An 11,548-nucleotide genomic window follows, 5' to 3' on the forward strand; every position below is an offset into this window, starting at 1 on the left:
AGGATTAGCTGCAAATAGAAGGGTGAGAACCTCAACTGGTATAAATATGTTGCCACACATGAGTAGGCTGAAGAGGTGGCTACACATACATATGTTCAAAAGGTACCAAGTGATGCTGTCTAATATGAAAATATCTTTAGCGTGAGGTTTTAAAATCTGTTCTAAGGAATACAAATGCCCCTTTCTTGTGTAAAGTTAACCAGAACTAGGGCTCTCCACACATTATGTGGCTTTGAACTTAGCTGCCTTGTATTTTTCAGGGCAAAATCCATAAATGCCTGAACCTTACTAAGTAAAAGGACACTTTTATGAGGAAGAATCCCTTAACAATACAAAAAATCTAAAAAAGCTTTTTAGAAACATAGAACCATAGGGCTAGGAGACACCACAAGGCTCATCTTGTCCAAAGTTTTCTAAAAGAGAAGGACCTTTCATTCTGTCCTAAATTAGATCATACTCTGGATTAGTCTTATTTACTGGTTTCAGAGTAGAAGCCGTGTTAGTCTGTATCCTCAAAAAGAACAGGAGTACTTGTGGCACCTTAGAGACTAACAAATTTATTAGAGCATAAGCTTTCGTGGACTACAGCCCACTTCTTCGGATGCATATAGAATGGAACATATATTGAGGAGATATATATACACACATACAGAGAGCATGAACAGGTGGGAGTTGTCTTACCAACTTTGAGAGGCCAATTAAGTAAGAGAAAAAAAAACTTTTGAAGTGATAATCAAGCTAGCCCAGTACAGACAGGTTGATAAGAAGTGTGAGAATACTTACAAGGAGAGATAGATTCAATGTTTGTAATGGCTCAGCCATTCCCAGTCCTTATTCAATCCTTTGTTGATTGTGTCTAGTTTGCATATCAATTCTAGCTCAGCAGTCTCTCGTTGGAGTCTGTTTTTGAAGTTTTTCTGTTGTAATATAGCCACCCGCAGGTCTGTCACTGAATGACCAGACAGGTTAAAGTGTTCTCCCACTGGTTTTTCAGTATTATGATTCCTGATGTCAGATTTGTGTCCATTAATTCTTTTGCATAGAGACTGTCCGGTTTGGCTGTGGAAGCTCATTCCTCAACCATCACCCTCTTCCCATGACTAAGTGCACAGCATTTTCCATCTCTCATGCTATTTTTCCTGGACTTGTTGAGGTGCATTGTCCTAGGAGAACACCACTGTCTTGTTATGTCAAGGATGGAGATGTAGTTCCAAGATTTTAATCCCAATCCTTTAGATAATGCCACCCTCTTTCCTTTCATCTACTTCCACGTTTTGCAGCAACTCAGGAGAAGCCTACAGTAGATGGACCCTGGGTGTCCCGTTCTGATCAACAGCTGAGTCCTTGATTCTAAACCACTGATCATTTGACTGGACATCCCTTAAGACTGGAATATCTAATAGCATTAGTCAGAACCTCAGGAGGGAACACAAATAACATAGTTTCATAGATTCTAGGACTGGAAGGGAACTCGAGAGGTCATCGAGTCCAGTCCCCTGCCCGCATGGCAGAACCAAATACTGTCTAGACCATCCCTGATAGACATTTATCTAACCTACTCTTAAATATCTCCAGAGATGGAGATTCCACAACCTCCCTAGGCAGCTTATTCCAGTGTTTAACCACCCTGACAGTTAGGAACTTTTTCCTAATGTCCAACCTAAACCTCCCTTGCTGCAGTTTAAGCCCATTGCTTCTTGTTCTAGCCTTAGAGGCTAAGGTGAACAAGTTTTCTCCCTCCTCCTTATGACACCCTTTTAGATACCTGAAAACTGCTATAATGTCCCCTCTCGGTCTTCTCTTTTCCAAACTAAACAAACCCAGTTCTTTCAGCCTTCCTTCATGGGTCATGCTCTCAAGATCTTTAATCATTCTTGTTGCTCTTCTCTTCATGCAGCATTTCAATCCTACTTGTGCTGGCCTGTTTTCAGTAGGGTATTGTGTCCCAGAAGGCCTGGTTTGAAAGCCATTGAACTGACTGAAAGGACATCCAAAGATTTTAAAATCATGTTGGCTCAAACACATAGTGAAAAGTTACAGGTGGTGATTCTAAGCATGTCCAACAAACTCTCCATCCTCGAAGGTGTTCCAAGGGTAAACTCCACCTTACCACTAATTAGATACTAGTCTGCATATTTAAAGAACAAATATGGAATTCTGTGGATGGCAGCAGATTGTACCCTTGATACACACACCCTCATACTCTGAAGTTAATCAAAGCAGAACAATAGAAATTGAACTAGATTTAGTGTCCTGTTGACACCCAGGAAGTCAGGAGGATGATAGCAGGAAAGTACCTGGCCCACAAAGATTCAAGATGAAAGGAAAGTGCAGGTTGCAGCATGCAGGTCAGCCAGGGTGGGACTGGAAATTGACTATTTATCATTAACCGTGATCAAAACCATTATAATAATTACAGGAGTTGATCAGGGAAGAAAACATTGTGTTTGGTTAATGATAAGGTCTCAGTGCACGAAGCATGTTTCTTGTGCATCCCATTGGCTAAGAAAGCATATAAAAGTGCTCAGAACTGCAGGTTGTTCTAATCACTTATCCTGATTTCATCCCCTTCGTGCACTGGGTAAGTCTGTTTGACTCAGATTGCTCCTATTGTTGCTTTAGTGATAGTTTTAACTATGGAGCTAATCCTACACCAATACGCTGTGATATTAGAGCTGTTGGAGCAGGAGGCGTCTTGTTTTCTGTGAGATTTTTTGTAGCTCGTCAGTTTCAGACTTTGGTGGATGCTTTCTTCAAAATAGCAGGTTGGGATTTTCAAATCTGTATATGGAATGCAGACCCCCACCCCATTCCCAATCGTTATAATTGGGTTTTGGACATCAGACTCATGAGAAATCTCAAACCCAGTCTACTTTGATAATAGATTTTGAGACTAGATTGTGCTTCTCTAACTCTGTCTATAATTACACCTGGTGAGATGCTCAGGTGACTTCATTGCAGTACAAAGGTTTACCTGGACTTATGATCCGATCCTGCTGTTTCCATAAAATTATGAAGATCAACTTTCATATCTAACTATTGATAGAGCAATAGCTATATATGAGTCCCAGTTTAAATATCTATCTATCTATCTATCTATCTGACATCTCCTCCAGAGCAAAGCTAGTTTCTGTTTTAGGTGTGTTAGTAACTTGTTATAGGCAACAGAGGGTCCTGTGGCACCTTTAAGACTAACAGATGTATTGGAGCATAAGCTTTCGTGGATGAATGCCCACTTTATCATGCATCCGACGCAGTGGGCATTCACCCACGAAAGCGTATGCTCCAATACATCTGATAGTCTTAAAGGTGCCACAGGACTCTCTGTTGCTTTTTACAGATCCAGACTACCATGGCTACCCCTCTGATACTTGTTATAGGCAGTTGACTCCATAATGGACAACATCAGGATTATACATTAATCTGAAGCATGTGATGCTGCGCACTGTTAGAGACAGGATACTGGATGAGATGGGCCACTGATCTAACCCAATACATCAACACTTAATGACTGATTGGCATAATTTGCAGTCTTAGATCCAGATATTTAGCTGGTATGACTAAAAGTAGCACATTTGTATTATCGGTAAGTATGATGATTTAGACTAATTGAGAGATCTAGTCCCTAGGCTGAACTGGTTTAAGAAGGACACTTGCATTATTAACTGTTTCTCTGAACTAAGCTGTGCCATTATTATCTAAAATGGTTTGAAAATTGCAGGCATCCAGGGTGGAAATATTCTATCTTGTCGGTTTAGAAGTAAGACGCAGGTGTTTATCAACTCCTCCCTCCTGAGTTGTTGGGAAATGAAGGTCTTGGGGACAAGGCATGATAGGGCCTCAGAAAATCTGACTAAATTCCTATTTAGTCAGTGAAATCCAGCAATTAGGTGACAATGAAATCCTCAAAACCTCTCGCCCTGTAGGCACCTGCATTCCCAAGGCACCTGCCTTTGTTGGTACATGCAAAACCTCCAACACCCTGATACTTCCAATCTGCTCACAGCCCCTAGTCTCAGTGGGATTCTCAGGCTAGGCATTCACTTCCCTATTTTATCTGGCGGTGCAGATCCACTTAGTCTTCTTATAGCATATCTACCAGTTTGGGGATCACAGAGAAGACATCTGAGGGCAAGTACCAGGAAAATAGGGAGGTGACTGGCTGGCTGGCATGGATGTGTCTATCCCAATCCAAGTAGTTAGGGCACCCTACTGGAATGTGGGAGACCCACGCTGCCTCATTTACAGCAGGGATTTAAAACTGTGTCTCCTACCTCCCAGCTGGGTGCCTTAACCACCTTAATCTCTCTTACTCTCTGTCTGTGCAGGGCACAGTACAAAGAGGTGCCATTCTCAGCTGTAGCCATTAGGAAATACATGATCAATTCTATCGTTAATATCAATCAGGAGGACCTGAGTTCTACTCCCACTTCATCCATTGACGCACCTGGCAGTGGTGAGCAGGTCACTTCCACTGAGCATCTAATAACCTGCCACAGGGATAACAACCACTCCTTTCATGGGGGTTTTGCACAGCTTAATGGTTGCATGAATCAGTGAAAAGGTAAATTACTATGAATGGACTAGGAAAGCTTTTGATTAGAGTCAGAATATTTAGAAAGAAGGGTTAGGGGCTGGATGGGAGTGGCCTCCCGAAACAGAGATCAGGAGAACTAGACAGATGAAACCATGGGGTGGGGTTGGTGCAAGCTCCAAGCAGTGCTGATCTCAAGGAGAAGTGGACAATCAAGGCTTATCAGATGGAGAACATTTCCTGGGGACCCAGGTTGCATGGGACCCAAAGAAATAGGGAAGTTGCTTGGAATGGGAAGGAGGAAGCCAGGATGTAAGAAAGGTTCCCAGGGAATGGCGAGGAAGAAGACTAAAAGTAAATGTGTGAATAGGACTAGAAGGAAGAAATAGAAGCAGATACAGGGCCTGTAAGAAATGGAATGACCTAGCATCTATTACTGCATAACATGAGCTGTGAGTCTCGTATGCCACTGCAAATTGTGTGTTATGTTCACTCTGCTCCCTACTGTGTATTTCAGGTTTACAACAATCACCTCTCGTGAAATGTTTGCGGAATTTCTGTGTTGGCAACCCCGCCCATATTGTCCTGACATTTGCCCAGATCCATGTGCCTATGTCTGCAATAAGCCTTTTGTCACATCATGTGGAGATTCGAACGGAGTGGTCTATGCACCCCCAGATGTCATGAGATTCCCAGGACAAGCTCTTACTACTTGCCCTCAAGACAGTTTTGTGGGAACCGTCGGACCACGTTTATTCTATAGCTCTTGGGGTGGCCTTGGAGGTCATGCTGGTGGTGGTTTTGGGGGTGGTTCTTGGGGTTGGTATGGTGGTGGATCCGGCGGTGGATTCAGGGGTGGATACGGCGGTAGCTTCAGGGGTGGATACGGCGGTCGATATGGCAGTGGATACGGTGGTGGATACGGCGGTGGATACGGCGGTGGATTCGGGAGTGGATCTGGCGGTAGATTTGGGGGTGGATTAGGGGGCTCATATGGGTATGGGGGAAGCTATGGTGGGAATAGCTATGCTAACCGCTGGTAATGTTTTCCTCCATGGTAAACCCAGAAGAAAGATCTACGGTACAAGAAACAAGCTTGACGTGAAAGACAAGGCAGAGATTCCACAAACAGGCAATGGAAAATGACAATCTGTATCAAAATCAGGGGGCGTTGTAGGTGTTCGTCACTTGCATAAATCACACCTATCTGTACTTGCTTATGTCACACATACCTTAAACTTGATGGTCTGTCTGGTTTTGTAATTTAATCTTATGCTCCTACTGTGCTTTGTCCTTTCTGATGCTGAGCCGTCTACAAGTTACTAAAATTGGTGGAAGATGTGACATGATTTCCAAGCTCTTTAGCTGCAAGGAAGAGAGCAGAACACGTTGTGTGAAATGCACCACTTTGGAGCTGGTGACTGGTTGTAGCTCTGATTGTAACCCTGCAAATGCATTCTCTGTTACTCTGCATTAATTCTTTCTGTCCACGTAAACTCTGCTGCTCAGTCCCATTAAAAATTATGCTGTATTATATTATCGTCCTTCTGGTTTTCCTTTCTCCTCCATTCTGGGTGAAATTCTGCCTTGTGCCAATGGTCAGTACCAGCCCTATGCAGGAATCAATCCCTTGCAAACCCGTAAGTAAGAAGAGAATGAGGTATGTTACTTGGTCAGTAGCACTGTGAAGGCCCTCTCCACAGTGGAGGATTCCCCTTGTTACACACATCTCAGATAGAATGGAAATAGAAAAATGACTTTCAACTAGAATATCTCTCCCTGCTGTAAACACTCCACAACAAATAATTTGGTGAAAAATGGACATGATTTTCAAATCTACAGCTAAAAGAAAGACAGCAGAACATCTTTTGTTAAATGCATCAGTATGGATACAGTGACTGGTTATAGTTGTTACTGTAACCCTGAAAATACATTCTCTGTGCTCTGCATTCATTCATTCAGTGTCAACTCCGCAGCTCAGTCCCATTAAAAATTATACTGCATCATAGTATCGGCCTTCTGGTTTTCCTTTCCCCTCCATTTTTTCTTTCCAAAGAACTCTGGGTGAGATTTTCCCCTGTGCCAATGGTCAGTACCAGCACCATGCACTAATCAACCCCTCTCAAACCCATAAGTAGGAAGAAAATCAGGTATGTGACAGGGAGGAATTACTCCCTTATTACACATGTCTCAGATAGAAATGAATTAAACACATAATTTTCAATTAGAATATATTCCCCTGCTCTAAATATTATACAGAATCATAGAATCCTTGAAATATAGGGGTGGAAGGGACCTCAAGAGGTCATCTAGTCTAGTCCCCTGCCCTGAAGCAGGACCAAGTACGTCTAGACCATCCCTGACAGTTGTTTGTCTATCCTGTTCTTCAAATCCTCCAGTGACGGGGATTCCACAACTTCCCTTGAAAGCCTAAACTTAACTATCATGATAGTTTGAAAGTTTCTGCTTGTATATAACCCAAATCTCCCATGATACAGATTAAGCCAATTATTCCTTGTCCTACCTTTAGTGGACATTGGGAAGAATTGATCACCATCCTCTCTGTAACAGCCCAGAACAGGGGTGGCCAACCTGAGCCTGAGAAGGAGCCAGAATTTACATATGTATATTGCCAAAGATCCACAATAGTATGTCAGCAACCCTCCATCAGCTCCCCCCCACCCCACCTGCTCCCAGCACCTCCCACCCACCGGCAGCTACGCCAATCAGCGCCTCCCCATCCCTCCCCGCATCTCCCGATCAGCTGTTTCGTGGCATGCAGGAGGCTCTGGGGGAGGGGCGAGGGCACTGCATGCTCAGGGGAGGGGGCGGGAAGGGGTGGAGTGGGGGCAGGGCCTGTGGCAGAGCCAGGGGTTGAGCAGTGAGCACCCCCTGGCACATTGGAAAGTTGACGCCTGTAGCTCCAGCCCCGGAGTCGGTGCCGAGACATGGAGCCGCATATTAACTTCTGAAGAGCCGCATGTGGCTCCGGAGCCGCAGGTTGGCCACGCCTGGCCCAGAACACACATGAACACTGTCATCAGGTTCCCCCTCCACTTTTTGGCATTTCAAGACTAAACGTGCTCAGTTTTCTTTAACATTTCCTTATAGCTCTGGTTTTCTCAGCTGTCATCATTTTTTGTAGCTCTCCTCTGGACTCTGTCCAGTTTGACAACATCTTTAAATCTTAACACAGGAACTGGCATGATTGACATTGTCTCCACCCAGCTCTGTGAAATGATTTGCCACGTTCATTTCAAAGTACCATATGTCCAGGATAGAAGTATTCTTAATCAGCCACATTCTGGCTTTTTATAGTCAGTTTAAATCAGGCCATTATTGTTGGGTTTTATTCTTCTGAGGGTCTAACCAGAACTCTTCTTGGGAACTGCAGGATATGGAGCTAAAAAGAGAATAGCAGATATCACAGTGGAGCCTATAGAACTGAATAACAGGTGGGGACCTTAGAGAGGATGAATGATCCTTTGTTTAAAGCCCTGGATTGGGACACTGAGTTCTACTTTACTGCCTTCTCCGATCCTTTACTGTGGGACCTTGGGCATTTCACAGTTGGGGCCAGATTTTCAGAAGAGCTCAGCACTCAGTGTACTTAACTGTATTGAAAGCCTTGCCCTTCATCCCCCTCTTCATCATCATCTAGAATGGAATAATAATCCTGCCTCCCACCCTTCTGCTGTCCTGTCTAGCTAGTTTGTTAACTCTTCAAGCTGGGGACTGTCTCAGACTCTGGGCTTGTCTAGCGAGCAGCACGATGGGGCCCTGAATGCACTGCTGGTATCCTGGAGATAGCAGAGTTCAAATGATAACTAAGAAGCCTATTAGTCTCTGAGCATCAATCATCATTTTCTTCGGTAAGACGATAATAACTACCTGTTTCATATGGGTGTTGTGAGAATTACTGATCTCAGAAAGCAATGTAACCGTAAGTTGCTATGAAGGAAATTATATATTCATATTAGTCAGACTTTTGACTCAGTCCAACATGAGATTCACATAAGTAAACTGGGAAACATTTCTCTCGACCACATGATTGAGATGAAATTCCTAGAAGGTGGGAGCCAAATTGGTTAAAAATCCAGACTCAAAGACTAGTCATCAGTTGTTTTTATTCTATGTGGGAGGCCATATCTGGCAGGGAGGTGCAGAAGGTTGTCCTGGGTCCTGTATTATGCAATATTTTTTTAATGATGTGTGTAATTATGTGGAGAATACACATTAAAGTTGTGGAAAACACTAAGGTGAGAGGGGTTGCAAGCACTATGGAGGACAGGATTTGAATTCAAAATGACCTTAACAAATGGGAGAATTTATCTGGAATCAATGAGATGAAATTCAGTAGAGACAAGTTCAAAATCCTAAAAAGGAATAAATTGTCCAGTTCCAATCAGCTCCGGTGAGGCCTCAGATGGAGAACTGTGTCCAGTTCTGGGCAACAGACTTTTGTTGAAAATATGTGGACCGATTGGAGAGTATCCAGAGTAGAGCAACAAAAATGATGAAAGGTTCAGAAACCAGGAGCTCTGTGGAAAGGTTAAAGAAAACTGGGGAAGTTTAGTCTTGAGACACCAAAAACAGAGGGAGACTCTAACAACAGTCTTCATGTATGTTCAGGGCTGTTCTAGAGAGGATGCTGATTAATGTCCACTAAAAGTGGGACAAGGAGTAGTTGGCTTAATCTGCAACAAGGGGGTTTTAGGTTGTATATATGCATAACCTTGATGATAGTTAAGTGCTGATTTTAGACTTTCAAGGAAGGTTGTGAAATCACCATCACTGAAGATTTTTTAAAACAGGTTAGATAAACACCTTTCAGTGATGGTCTAGGTATACGTGGTCTTACTTCAAAGTCCAGCGGAGGGCAACGAAAATGATCAGGGGGCTGGTGCACATAACTTATGAGGAGAGGCTGAGGGAACTGGAGTTATTTAGTCTGCAGAAGAGAAGAGTGAGGGGGGATTTGATAGCAGCCTTCAACTACCTGAAGGCCAATATTATGATGTTGCATAATTTTGAATGGGACTGTGCATCAGAGTTGGCACTTACAGAATGAATTAATGCAGAGTACAGAGAATATATTTTCAAGGTTACAGTAAGAGCTACAACCAATCACTTTATCCATTCAGATTCTTTTAACAAAAGATTTTCCTTGCAGCTGTAGATTTGAAAATCATGTACCATTTTTCACCAAACTAAGTTACTTGTTGTAGACTGTTCAGCATTAAATAGTACAAAGCACAATATGAGCATAAGACAAAGCTGGAAAAACACTAGACCATAAAGCAAAGGTAATATGCACCAAAAGAAAGGCATGAGTTATTCAGGCGATGAACACCCACTATCCCCATCGATTTCAAGTGTAGTTGTAGACTCTCATTTTCCATTAGCTGTGTGGGGAATCTCTATCTTTTCTTTCATTCCAAGGTTGTTTCTTCTTTTGTGGATCTTTTTCTGGGTTTAGCATGGCCTACAACTTTCAAAGCGGGAAGAATAGCACTTCCTACCAAATCTCCTCCCATGCCCACATAAATCCCCATAACGACTGCCATATCCAACATTGTATCGACCACCATAAGCACGCCCTGAACCGCCTGAGCCACCGAAACTACCACCCCCATATGGACCCTCATATCTGTAGGGTAAATTTGGTAAGGTGCTTCCCACAACGCTGTCTTGAGGGCAGGTAGCGAGAATAGGTCCCGGGAATCTCACGACAACCGGTGGTGCATAGACCACTGCGCTCGAGTCACCGCATGATGTGACACAAGACTCGTTCCAGGCATCAACATATGGGTTTGGGCAGATGTCGGGATGACATGGCAGGCGTGGATAACACAGAGCTTTGCTGGAAGACATCTTTTGTGATTGTGGTAGACCTGAAACACACAGTAGGGAGCAGAGTGCACACAATTACACTCAGTTTGTAGTGAAACTGGATATTCACACCTCTTGGAATCCATCCCATGTTTCACCCCTCTATTCCTCCTGATCTTTGTTTCTTGAGGCCACTCCCATCCCACCCCTAAACCTTGTTTTTAAATCTTCAACACTGATCTAAGGCTTTCCTAGCACATTCAGAATAAACCACTTTTTCACTGCTTCAGGCAACCACTAAACTGCAGAAAACCCATGTGAAAGGATATATTGCCCCTGTGGCTGGTTACTAGAGTCTCATTGGAAGTGACCTGCCCATCACTGCTGGGTGAGTCACTGGGTGAACTGGGACTAGACCTTTGGCCCTCCTGATTGATATTAATGATAGAATTGATCATTTGAATTCTAGTATTTCCCAACTGCTACAACTGAGACCGGTGCCCCATTGTGCTGGGTGCTGTACATGTAAGGAGTGAAACACACTATGTTGGTGGTTAAGGCCCCCACCTGGGACGTGTACCACTGAAAAGTTAAGAATAGCCCTAGTGCATTATATCAGCTGTTCATCTCTGCCAGTGTCCCATCTCTAACAGTGTACAGCATCACGTGATTTATATTAATGAATAAGAGCCCTGAAGTTGTCCATTATGGAGTCAACTGCCCATAAGGAAAGTTTCTTCCTAACAGACTAAGACAGAGATTAGCTTTGCCCTGGAGGAGAACATATATAATTTCAACGACAGTGACTGCTCTATCTACTAAACTGAAAAGAACAGTTGCGTTGCTGTTCAAAAGTTGTATATTAAAGCTTATCTCAATAGTTTCATGGGAACAGCAGGGTCAGATCATGAGCCCAGGAAAACCTTTGTGACTCCAGCGAAGTCAGATGAGTATCTGGCAACGTGTATTTATATAAAGAGAGTCAGAGTAGTTTATTGTCAAAGTAACAGACTGAAATTTGTCATAATTCTCTAAGGAATTTTCATGTCCAATTCCCGATTATAATGACTAGGACCAAGGGGGTACCAATCCCATATGCAGATTTGAAAATCCCAACCTGCTATTTTTTAAGACAGCATCCACCAAGGTCTGCAATTAATGAGATACAGAATGTCTCTTATG

This window comes from Chrysemys picta, chromosome 20, assembly GCF_011386835.1.
Source record: "Chrysemys picta bellii isolate R12L10 chromosome 20, ASM1138683v2, whole genome shotgun sequence".
Lineage (NCBI taxonomy): Eukaryota > Metazoa > Chordata > Testudines > Emydidae > Chrysemys > Chrysemys picta.